At 46.9% G+C, this 13,136-nt stretch overlaps 1 pseudogene; it reads left to right on the top strand.

Moving 5' to 3' along the window:
* LOC135532753 (papilin-like) overlaps positions 1–13,136 on the top strand; it is an 89,972-nt pseudogene that overhangs the window by 22,245 nt on the left and 54,591 nt on the right.

Raw genomic sequence — 13,136 nt, 5'->3', positions numbered from 1 at the left:
ACTGCTCTAACAGCCTCCACTCTTCTGGGAAGGCTTTCCACTAGATGTTGGAACATTGCTGCTATAACAGCCTCCACTCTTCAGGGAAGGCTTTCAACAGATGGGAACATTGCTGCTATAACAGCAACTCCACTCTTCTGGGAAGGCTTTCCACTAGATGTTGGAACATTGCTGCTATAACAGCCTCCACTCTTCAGGGAAGGCTTTCCACTAGATAGTTGGAACATTGCTCTGGGGACTTGCTTCCATTCAGCCACAAGAGCATTAGTGAGGACTCTGGTCAACAGTCTGGGCCTATTCATCCCAATGCTGTTCGATGGTTTGAGATCAGGGCACTCTGTGCAGGCCAGTCAAATTCTTCCACACCGATCTCAACAAAACATTTCTGCATGGACCTCACTTTGTGCACGGGGGCATTGTGATGCTGAAACAGGAAAGGGCCTTCCCAAACTGTTGCCACTCAGTTGAAAGCACAGAATAATCTAGAATATTGTCAACATGCTTTAGCGTAAAAATGTCCCTTCACTGGAACAGTAGGGGCCTAACCATGAAAAACAGCCCCAGACCATTATTCCTCATCCACCAAACTTTCACAGTTGGCACTATGCATTGAGGCAGGTAGCATTCTCCTGGTCATCAGTCCTATACTGTACACCACTCTGCCGACGCTAGGCATTGTGCTGTTTGGCAACATGGAAACCCAATTCTTGTGTTGACATTGGTCAACAGTGTGCACTATTTTGTACAGCTGTCAGCAGAGGGTGCACTATACTGAAATAGCTGAATCCATTCATTTGAAGTGTTGTGTTTGTGCATGTCAACAGTGTATTTGATTCAGCACTTGTAAAAGAAAGAAAGAAAGAAAGAGACTCTGAGAGTAGGGCACTATACTGTAGAGAAATAGACAGAGAGAGAGACTAAACAGAGAGAGAGAGAGAAACAGTAGGACACTATACTGGTCAAACAGAGGGCAGATAGAGAAACTGAGACAGAAAGAAAGGCACTAAAGAGAGAGGAAATAGACAGACAGAGAGAGGATAAACAGAGACTCTGGTCAGAGAAACACCAAGAGAAACACAGAGAGAATATGGAGAGAAACAGAGAGAAACACAGAGAGAAACAACAGAGAGAAACACAGAGAGAAACGGAACAGAGAAACGGTAGAGAAACACAGAGAGAAACACAGAGAGAAACACAGAGAGAAACAGAGGAGAAACAGAGAGAGAAACACAGAGAGAAACAGAGAAACAGAGAGGCTCTATTGTGCCTTTATGTCTATCCCCGCCCTAGTCGCTATACATGGCGATGGTTAAACAGTTTAAAACCTTTATCATTCATGTTGCCACTGCTCCACCTACACAGTCAGACAGCCTGGTCCCCAGGGTGAACCATGCATGAGAGGTCAACAGTAGGGGAACGTCTGGGAGGACTCGCAACAGCCCAGGGCACTATACTGTTACCTTCAGGAACATGAGTCAGAGACCACACCTCCAACATTAGAGGCCATCACTCTGTTGACTTGAACTGTTTGGTCTACGTCCCTAATGACACTATTTTCACTTACTGTAGTGGACCTGGTCAACAGTATGAACGGGAGGACTCTGGTCAACAGTAGGGCACTATACTGTAGAGGACTCTGGTCAACAGTAGGGCACTATACTGTAGAGGACTCTGGTCAACAGTAGGGCACTATACTGTAGAGGACTCTGGTCAACAGTAGGGCACTATACTGTAGAGGACTCTGGTCAACAGTAGGGCACTATACTGTAGAGGACTCTGGTCAACAGTAGGGCACTATACTGTAGAGGACTCTGGTCAACAGTAGGGCACTATACTGTAGAGGACTCTGGTCAACAGTAGGGCACTATACTGTATAGGACTCTGGTCAACAGTAGGGCACTATACTGTAGAGGACTCTGGTCAACAGTAGGGCACTATACTGTAGAGGACTCTGGTCAACAGTAGGGCACTATACTGTAGAGGACTCTGGTCAACAGTAGGGCACTATACTGTAGAGGACTCTGGTCAACAGTAGGGCACTATACTGTAGAGGACTCTGGTCAACAGTAGGGCACTATACTGTAGAGGACTCTGGTCAACAGTAGGGCACTATACTGTAGAGGACTCTGGTCAACAGTAGGGCACTATACTGTAGAGGACTCTGGTCAACAGTAGGGCACTATACTGTAAAGGACTCTGGTCAACAGTAGGGCACTATACTGTAGAGGACTCTGGTCAACAGTAGGGCACTATACTGTAGAGGACTCTGGTCAACAGTAGGGCACTATACTGTAGAGGACTCTGGTCAACAGTAGGGCACTATACTGTAGAGGACTCTGGTCAACAGTAGGGCACTATACTGTAAAGGACTCTGGTCAACAGTAGGGCACTATACTGTAGAGGACTCTGGTCAACAGTAGGGCACTATACTGTAGAGGACTCTGGTCAACAGTAGGGCACTATACTGTAGAGGACTCTGGTCAACAGTAGGGCACTATACTGTAGAGGACTCTGGTCAACAGTAGGGCACTATACTGTAAAGGACTCTGGTCAACAGTAGGGCACTATACTGTAACAGACTCTGGTCAACAGTAGGGCACTATACTGTAGAGGACTCTGGTCAACAGTAGGGCACTATACTGTAGAGGACTCTGGTCAACAGTAGGGCACTATACTGTAGAGGACTCTGGTCAACAGTAGGGCACTATACTGTAGAGGACTCTGGTCAACAGTAGGGCACTATACTGTAGAGGACTCTGGTCAACAGTAGGGCACTATACTGTAGAGGACTCTGGTCAACAGTAGGGCACTATACTGTAAAGGACTCTGGTCAACAGTAGGGCACTATACTGTAGAGGACTCTGGTCAACAGTAGGGCACTATACTGTAGAGGACTCTGGTCAACAGTAGGGCACTATACTGTAGAGGACTCTGGTCAACAGTAGGGCACTATACTGTAGAGGACTCTGGTCAACAGTAGGGCACTATACTGTAAAGGACTCTGGTCAACAGTAGGGCACTATACTGTAGAGGACTCTGGTCAACAGTAGGGCACTATACTGTAGAGGACTCTGGTCAACAGTAGGGCACTATACTGTAGAGGACTCTGGTCAACAGTAGGGCACTATACTGTAGAGGACTCTGGTCAACAGTAGGGCACTATACTGTAGAGGACTCTGGTCAACAGTAGGGCACTATACTGTAGAGGACTCTGGTCAACAGTAGGGCACTATACTGTAGAGGACTCTGGTCAACAGTAGGGCACTATACTGTAGAGGACTCTGGTCAACAGTAGGGCACTATACTGTAGAGGACTCTGGTCAACAGTAGGGCACTATACTGTAGAGGACTCTGGTCAACAGTAGGGCACTATACTGTAGAGGACTCTGGTCAACAGTAGGGCACTATACTGTAGAGGACTCTGGTCAACAGTAGGGCACTATACTGTAGAGGACTCTGGTCAACAGTAGGGCACTATACTGTAGAGGACTCTGGTCAACAGTAGGGCACTATACTGTATAGGACTGGTCAACAGTAGGGCACTATACTGTAGAGGACTCTGGTCAACAGTAGGGCACTATACTGTATAGGACTCTGGTCAACAGTAGGGCACTATACTGTAGAGGACTCTGGTCAACAGTAGGGCACTATACTGTAAAGGACTCTGGTCAACAGTAGGGCACTATACTGTAGAGGACTCTGGTCAACAGTAGGGCACTATACTGTAGAGGACTCTGGTCAACAGTAGGGCACTATACTGTAAAGGACTCTGGTCAACAGTAGGGCACTATACTGTAGAGGACTCTGGTCAACAGTAGGGCACTATACTGTAGAGGACTCTGGTCAACAGTAGGGCACTATACTGTAGAGGACTCTGGTCAACAGTAGGGCACTATACTGTAGAGGACTCTGGTCAACAGTAGGGCACTATACTGTAAAGGACTCTGGTCAACAGTAGGGCACTATACTGTAGAGGACTCTGGTCAACAGTAGGGCACTATACTGTAGAGGACTGGTCAACAGTAGGGCACTATACTGTAGAGGACTCTGGTCAACAGTAGGGCACTATACTGTAGAGGACTCTGGTCAACAGTAGGGCACTATACTGTAGAGGACTCTGGTCAACAGTAGGGCACTATACTGTAAAGGACTCTGGTCAACAGTAGGGCACTATACTGTAGAGGACTCTGGTCAACAGTAGGGCACTATACTGTAGAGGACTCTGGTCAACAGTAGGGCACTATACTGTAGAGGACTCTGGTCAACAGTAGGGCACTATACTGTAAAGGACTCTGGTCAACAGTAGGGCACTATACTGTAGAGGACTCTGGTCAACAGTAGGGCACTATACTGTAAAGGACTCTGGTCAACAGTAGGGCACTATACTGTAGAGGACTCTGGTCAACAGTAGGGCACTATACTGTAGAGGACTCTGGTCAACAGTAGGGCACTATACTGTAAAGGACTGGTCAACAGTAGGGCACTATACTGTAGAGGACTCTGGTCAACAGTAGGGCACTATACTGTAAAGGACTCTGGTCAACAGTAGGGCACTATACTGTAAAGGACTCTGGTCAACATTTACATTTACATTTAAGTCATTTACAGTAGACGCACTTATCCAGAGGACTCTGGTCAACAGTAGGGCACTAATTCACCTTCTGACATCCAGTGGAACAGCCACTTTACAACAGTGCATCTAAATCATTAAGGGGGGTGGTGAACAAGGATTACTTATCCTATCAACAGTAGGTATTCCTGAAGAGGTGGGGTCAACAGTAGGGTCTCCGGAAGGTGGGATCTGACTCAACTGTCCTGGCACTATACGTGAGGGAGTTTGTTCCACCATTGGGGGGTCCAGAGCAGCGAACAGTTTTGACTGGGCTGGAGCTGGTCAACTGTAGGGCACTCATATGTTAGGGAGGTCAACAGTAGGGCACAGAGGTGGATGAACAACAGTAGGGCCTTGCTTGGGTGTAGGGCCTGATCAGAGCCTGGAGGTACTGCGGTGCCGGTCAACACAGCTCCGTAGGCAAGCACCATGGTCTTGTAGCGGACTATACTGAGAGGACTCTGGTCAACTGGAAGCCAGTGGACTCTGAGAGCGGAGGAGCTGGGGACGTGAGAGTAACTATGGGAAGGACTCTGGTCAACAGTAGGGCACAGACGGGCTGGTCAACAGTAGGGCACTATACTGGATGACTCTGTTGTAGGGCACTATTAATGGCACAGGCAGGGAGCCCAGCCAACAGCGAGTAGGGCACTATACTGTAATCCAGACAGTAGGGCACTATACAAGGACTGCAACTGGACTATAGGACCTGTAGCACGGACTCTGGTCTGTGTGAGGCATACTGTATAGGACTCTGGGATGTTGTAGGCATGAATCTACAGGAACGGGCCACCTGGTGATGTTGGGGAACTATAGGGTGTTGTCCAGGATCTGGTCTTAGGGCACTGGGAGGAGGACTCAATGGAGTTGTCAACCGTGATGGCAAGATCACTGGAACGGGAGTCTTCAACAGGAGGAAGAGCATACTGTAGAGCCGAGGTTCAGCTTGAGGTGGGATCACTCATCCACACTGATATGACTCTGGTCGGACATGTAGGGCACTATGCGACTGCCACCTGGTCATCAGAACAGGGGAAATACTGAGAAGATTAATTGTGTCAACAGTAGGCATAGCAATGATAGGAGGACCATGTCAGGTTATGACAGAGCCAAGTAGGGCACTATGGTGTATAGCTCTGGTCAATAGGAGGGCACTATAACAGAGCCCTGGGGGACACCAGTGGTGAGAGCGCTGTAGAGGACTCTGGTCAACAGTAGGCCACCTGGTAGGAGCACTATAGACTCTGTCAACAGTAGGACAATCTATACTGTGGGACTCTGGTCAACAGTAGATGCCCAACTCGGAGAGGGTGGAGAGGAGGACTCTGGTTCAACAGTATCGAAGGCACTATAGGTCTAGAAGGACTGAGGTCAACAGTAGGGCACTATACTTATAGGACTCTGTCAAGTAGGGCACTGATGCAGAGAAGGACTCTGGTTGAATGACTATACTTAAACCTGGTCAACAGGAGGGCACTATACTGTAGAGGACTCTGGTCAACAGTAGGGCACTATACTGTATAGGACTCTGGTCAACAGTAGGGCACTATACTGTAAAGGACTCTGGTCAACAGTAGGGCACTATACTGTAGAGGACTCTGGTCAACAGTAGGGCACTATACTGTAGGACTCTGGTCAACAGTAGGGCACTCTACTGTAGAGGACTCTGGTCAACAGTAGGGCACTATACTGTATAGGACTCTGGTCAACAGTAGGGCACTATACTGTAGAGGACTCTGGTCAACAGTAGGGCACTATACTGTATAGGACTCTGGTCAACAGTAGGGCACTATACTGTAGAGGACTCTGGTCAACAGTAGGGCACTATATAGGACTCTGGTCAACAGTAGGGCACTATACTGTATAGGACTCTGGTCAACAGTAGGGCACTATACTGTAAAGGACTCTGGTCAACAGTAGGGCACTATACTGTATAGGACTCTGGTCAACAGTAGGGCACTATACTGTAGAGGACTGGTCAACAGTAGGGCACTATACTGTATAGGACTCTGGTCAACAGTAGGGCACTATACTGTAAAGGACTCTGGTCAACAGTAGGGCACTATACTGTAGAGGACTCTGGTCAACAGTAGGGCACTATACTGTAGAGGACTCTGGTCAACAGTAGGGCACTATACTGTAGAGGACTGGTCAACAGTAGGGCACTATACTGTAAAGGACTCTGGTCAACAGTAGGGCACTATATAGGGAAAAGGGAGCTATTTGGGAGCCAACCATTCCCTTTACCGTTGCCATGTTGTTCAAACAGAACAGTGTGAAACGGAGGAGGAGGAAGAGGAGGGGGAGGAAGAGGCTAGTCTGAGCCTGGATGAATTGAATAACACCGTAGCTCCAGGCTTTAAATCCCGGAGAGAGAACACTCCCCGACCCTTACATGTTCCTGGTTCAGTCTCTTACTCATCAACTCATGAAAGGTGGAACATGTCTGGTATTGAGCCTGAGGTATAACAAGCATGGGATTATTACACAATGCCTGTATCTACAAAGTATCTGAGTAGGTGAGTGCTGATTTAGGATCAGTTTGGCCTTTCACATCATAATGAATAAGATGATGTAGACAGACTGCCTTGGTGGATGGCACAGCAGGCCTGGAGGGGAAATACGCCTCGGCTTGGCTCCTAGAGGAGGAAGAGGAGGAGGAGAAGGAGGAGGAGGAGGAAGAGGAAGAGGAGGAGGAGGAAGAGGGGGAGGAAGAAGAGGAAGAGGAGGAGGAGGAATAGAAGGAAGAAGAGGAGGGGGAAGTTGAGGAGGAGCAGGAATAGAAGGAAGAAGAGGAGGGGGAAGAAGAGGAGGAGGAAGTTGAGGAAGAGGAGGAGGAGGCATAGAAGGAAGAAGAGGAGGAAGAAGAAGACGAGGAGGAAGTTGAGGAGGAGGAGGAATAGAAGGAAGAAGAGGAGGGGGAAGTTGAGGAGGAGGAGGAGGAATAGAAGGAAGAAGAGGAGGGGGAAGTTGAGGAAGAGGAGGAGGAGGAATAGAAGGAAGAAGAGGAGGGGGAAGTTGAGGAGGAGGAGGAATAGAAGGAAGAAGAGGAGGAAGTAGAAGAGGAGGAGGAAGTTGAGGAAGAGGAGGAGGAGGAATAGAAGGAAGAAGAGGAGGAAGTTGAGGAAGAGGAGGAGGAGGAATAGAAGGAAGAAGAGGAGGAAGAAGAGGATGAGGAAAAGGAGGAGGAGGAAGATGAAGAGGAGGAGGAGGCGGCTAAGTCCCCGATCTGTACCGAGGATGAACTACAACTTGGAGCTCTGAGCCCACTGAATATAGCCTGGTCCCAGATCTGTTTGTGCTGTCTTGCCAAGTCCTAGGTCATTGTCATGCTCAACATGCCGTGGCAAGACAGAACAGAACTGGTTTAATCAATGAATAACTTGGTTATTTTCTCTGTTTCTTGGTCGGTAGGACTGATGGAGGGAACAACTGTGTGGGGCCAGACAAGTCCTACCGCTCATGTAACATCCAGGTAAACAACATTCTTGGTGTAGTGCCTAAGTACTTCCTTTAGAGGTGTTTTCAATCTGAATCACAGGTTCTTAATCCTTAAGGCTTTACTATGTGGGTCTTGATGTCAGGTACGTTCCTGTGGTTCACCCATTAAACCCTTCTCACCATGATTGATGATAGTCACCTCTAGATGTTCCTCTCGGTCGGTACAACATCCCCTCAGTCTGTACGTCATCCTCTGTCTGTACGTCATCCTCTCTGATAGATAGTCACCTCTGGATGTTCCTCCTGTCTGTACGTCATCCTCTCTGTCTGTACGTCATCCTCTCTGATAGATAGTCACCTCTGGATGTTCCTCCTGTCTGTATGTCATCCTCTCTGTCTGTACGTCATCCTCTCTGATAGATAGTCACCTCTAGAGTTCCTCTCTGTCTGTACGTCATCCTCTCTGTCTGTACGTCATCCTCTCTGTCTGTACGTCATCCTCTCTGATAGATGGTCACCTCTAGAGTTCCTCTCTGTCTGTACGTCATCCTCTCTGTCTGTACGTCATCCTCTCTGTCTGTACGTCATCCTCTCTGTCTGTACGTCATCCTCTCTGTCTGTACGTCATCCTCTCTGATAGATAGTCACCTCTAGAGTTCCTCTCTGTCTCTACGTCATCCTCTCTGTCTGTACGTCATCCTCTCTGATAGTCACCTCTAGAGTTCCTCTCTGTCTCTACGTCATCCTCTCTGATAGATAGTCACCTCTAGAGTTCCTCTCTGTCTGTACGTAATCCTCTCTGTCTGTACGTCATCCTCCCTGATAGATAGTCACCTTGAGAGTTCCTCTCTGTCTGTACGTCATCCTCTCTGATAGATAGTCACCTCTAGAGTTCCTCTCTGTCTGTACGTCATCCTCTCTGTCTGTACGTCATCCTCTCTGTCTGTACGTCATCCTCTCTGTCTGTACGTCATCCTCTCTGTCTGTACGTCATCCTCTCTGATAGATAGTCACCTCTAGAGTTCCTCTCTGTCTGTACGTCATCCTCTCTGTCTGTACGTCATCCTCTCTGATAGATAGTCACCTCTAGAGTTCCTCTCTGTCTGTACGTCATCCTCTCTGTCTGTACGTCATCTTCTCTGTCTCTACGTCATCCTCTCTGTCTGTACGTCATCCTCTCTGTCTCTACGTCATCCTCTCTGTCTGTACGTCATCCTCTCTGTCTGTACGTCATCCTCTCTGTCTGTACGTCATCCTCTCTGTCTCTACGTCATCCTCTCTGTCTGTATGTCATCCTCTCTGATAGATAGTCACCTTCAGAGTTCCTCTCTGTCTCTACGTCATCCTCTCTGATAGATAGTCACCTCTAGAGTTCCTCTCTGTTTGTACGTCATCCTCTTTGATAGATCGATACCTCTGTTCCTCCCATCTGTACGTCATCCTCTCTGTCTGTACGTCATCCTCTCTGTCTGTACGTCATCCTCTCTGATAGATAGTCACCTCTAGGGTTCCTCTCTGTCTGTATGTCATCCTCTCTGATAGATAGTCACCTCTAGAGTTCCTCTCTGTCTGTACGTCATCCTCTCTGTCTGTACGTCATCCTCTCTGTCTGTACGTCATCCTCTCTGATAGATAGTCACCTCTAGAGTTCCTCTCTGTCTGTACGTCATCCTCTCTGTCTGTACGTCATCCTCTCTGTCTGTACGTCATCCTCTCTGATAGATAGTCACCTCTAGAGTTCCTCTCTGTCTGTACGTCATCCTCTCTGATAGATAGTCACCTCTAGAGTTCCTCTCTGTCTGTACGTCATCCTCTCTGTCTCTACGTCATCCTCTCTGTCTCTACGTCATCCTCTCTGTCTCTACGTCATCCTCTCTGTCTCTACGTCATCCTCTCTGATAGATAGTCACCTCTAGAGTTCCTCTCTGTTTGTACGTCATCCTCTCTGTCTCTACGTCATCCTCTCTGTCTCTACGTCATCCTCTCTGTCTCTACGTCATCCTCTCTGTTTGTACGTCATCCTCTTTGATAGATCGATACCTCTGTTCCTCCCATCTGTACGTCATCCTCTCTGTCTGTACGTCATCCTCTCTGTCTGTACGTCATCCTCTCTGATAGATAGTCACCTCTAGGGTTCCTCTCTGTCTGTATGTCATCCTCTCTGATAGATAGTCACCTCTAGAGTTCCTCTCTGTTTGCACGTCATCCTCTCTGTCTGTACGTCATCCTCTCTGTCTGTACGTCATCCTCTCTGATAGATAGTCACCTCTAGAGTTCCTCTCTGTCTGTACGTCATCCTCTCTGTCTCTACGTCATCCTCTCTGTCTGTACGTCATCCTCTCTGATAGATAGTCACCTCTAGAGTTCCTCTCTGTCTGTACGTCATCCTCTCTGATAGATAGTCACCTCTAGAGTTCCTCTCTGTCTGTTCGTCATCCTCTCTGTCTCTACTGGTACGTCATCCTCTCTGTCTCTACGTCATCCTCTCTGTCTCTACGTCATCCTCTCTGTCTCTACGTCATCCTCTCTGATAGATAGTCACCTCTAGAGTTCCTCTCTGTCTGTACATCATCCTCTCTGTCTGTACGTCATCCTCTCTGTCTCTACGTCATCCTCTCTGTCTCTACGTCATCCTCTCTGTCTCTACGTCATCCTCTCTGATAGATAGTCACCTCTAGAGTTCCTCTCTGTTTGTACGTCATCCTCTCTGTCTCTACGTCATCCTCTCTGTCTCTACGTCATCCTCTCTGTCTCTACGTCATCCTCTCTGTTTGTACGTCATCCTCTTTGATAGATCGATACCTCTGTTCCTCCCATCTGTACGTCATCCTCTCTGTCTGTACGTCATCCTCTCTGTCTGTACGTCATCCTCTCTGATAGATAGTCTCCTTCAGAGTTCCTCTCTGTCTGTACGTCATCCTCTCTGTCTGTACGTCATCCTCTCTGATAGATAGTCACCTCTAGAGTTCCTCTCTGTCTGTACGTCATCCTCTCTGTCTGTACGTCATACTCTCTGATAGATAGTCTCCTTCAGAGTTCCTCTCCCATGTCTGTACGTCATCCCTCTCTGTCTGTACGTCATCCTCTCTGTACGTCATCCTCTGATAGATAGTTTCCTCTAGAGTTCCTCTCTGTCTGTACGTCATCCTCTCTGTCTGTACGTCATCCTCTCTGATAGATATAATACATTTATGTCTGTATTTACATAGACTTACTGTTGGTGTAACTCTCTCACAGTTGTCAGATCAGTTGTTATAGAGCGAATAGTTTATTCTCCATTAGTCATTACCTCCACATGAAATACTTTTCTCTGCAACAGCTCATGTTTTTATTAAAGGAATCAACTATACTGTCTGTTCTATGTGTTGAGTTCATACCGAGACATTGGAAGGTGTTATGCAATAGTGCACTGTCTTTACTGCCAATGCCCTGACCCCTGACCTCTAACCTCTAACCCCATCCCTCTCGTGGTGTGTCACCCAGGACTGCCCAGGGGGATCCAGAGACTTCAGAGAGGAGCAGTGTTCTCAGTTTGATGGATCTGCCTTCCAGGGAAAACGATACAAATGGCTCCCATACTATGGAGGTGAGTCAGGACAGGAGAATTTGGGCAGGTCATTAGGGCTGTACGGTTTGGTAGTGACTCTATACTGTAATTAGGGCTATATGGTTTGGTAGTGACTCTATACTGTAATTAGGGGTATAAGGTTTGGTAGTGACTCTATACTGTCATTAGGGCTATAAGGTTTGGTAGGGACTCTATACTGTAATTAGGGGAATAAGGTTTGGAAGGGGTAGTGACTCTACTTTTGGTAGTGACTATACTGTAATTAGGTTTGGTATAAGGGTGTTTTTGGTAGGGACTCTATACTGTAATTAGGGGTATAAGGTTTGGTAGGGACTCTATACTGTAATTAGCGGTATAAGGTTTGGTAGTGACTCTATACTGTAATTAGGGGTGTAAGGTTTGGTAGGGACTCTATACTGTCATTAGGGGTATAAGGTTTGGTAGTGACTCTATACTGTAATTAGGGGAATAAGGTTTGGTAGGGACTCTATACTGTAATTAGGGGTGTAAGGTTTGGTAGGGACTCTATACTGTCATTAGGGCTATACGGTTTGGTAGTGACTCTATACTGTCATTAGTTTGGTTTGGTAGGACTCTATACTGTAATTAGGGGTATAAGGTTTGGTAGGGACTCTATACTGTCATTAGGGCTATACGGTTTGGTAGGGACTGACTATACTGTCATTAGGGGTAAGGGACTCTATACTGTAATTAGGGGTATACGGTTTGGTATAAGGTTTGGAAGGGACTCTATACTGTAATTAGAGGTATATGGTTTGGTAGTGACTCTATACTGTAATTAGGGGTATAAGGTTTGGTAGTGACTCTATACTGTAATTAGGGAATAAGGTTTGGTAGGGACTCTATACTGTAATTAGGGCTGTAAGGTTTGGTAGGACTCTATACTGTAATTAGGGGTGTAAGGTTTGGGGACTCTATACTGTCATTAGGACTTTGGTAGTGACTCTATACTGTCATTAGGGGTATAAGGTTTGGTAGTGACTCTATACTGTAAGGGGTTAAGGTTTGGTAGGGACTAAGGGGTGTAAGGTTTGGTATACTGTCATTAGGGTGTGGACTCTATACTGTAATTAGGGGTGTAAGGTTTGGTAGGGACTCTATACTGTAATTAGGGGTGTAAGGTTTGGTAGTGACTCTATACTGTCATTAGGGGTGTAAGGTTTGGTAGTGACTCTATACTGTAATTAGGGGTATAAGGTTTGGTAGGGACTCTATACTGTAATTAGGGGTGTATGGTTTGGTAGGGACTCTATACTGTAATTATTAGGTTTGGTAGTGTAAGGTTTGGTAGGGACTCTATACTGTCATTAGGGGTGTTTGGTAACTCTATACTGTCATTAGGGCTTTTTGGTAGTGACTCTATACTGTCATTAGGGGTATAAGGTTTGGTAGTGACTCTATACTGTCATTAGGGGTATAAGGTTTGGTAGTGACTCTATACTGTCATTAGGGGTATAAGGTTTGGTAGTGACTCTATACTGTCATTAGGGGTAT

The sequence above is a fragment of the Oncorhynchus masou genome, unplaced genomic scaffold (genome assembly GCF_036934945.1).
Source record: "Oncorhynchus masou masou isolate Uvic2021 unplaced genomic scaffold, UVic_Omas_1.1 unplaced_scaffold_2008, whole genome shotgun sequence".
Taxonomy (NCBI): Eukaryota; Metazoa; Chordata; class Actinopteri; order Salmoniformes; family Salmonidae; genus Oncorhynchus; species Oncorhynchus masou.
The sequence above is the reverse complement of the archived record's forward strand: the minus strand, read 5'-3'. Positions and strand labels throughout refer to the sequence as shown.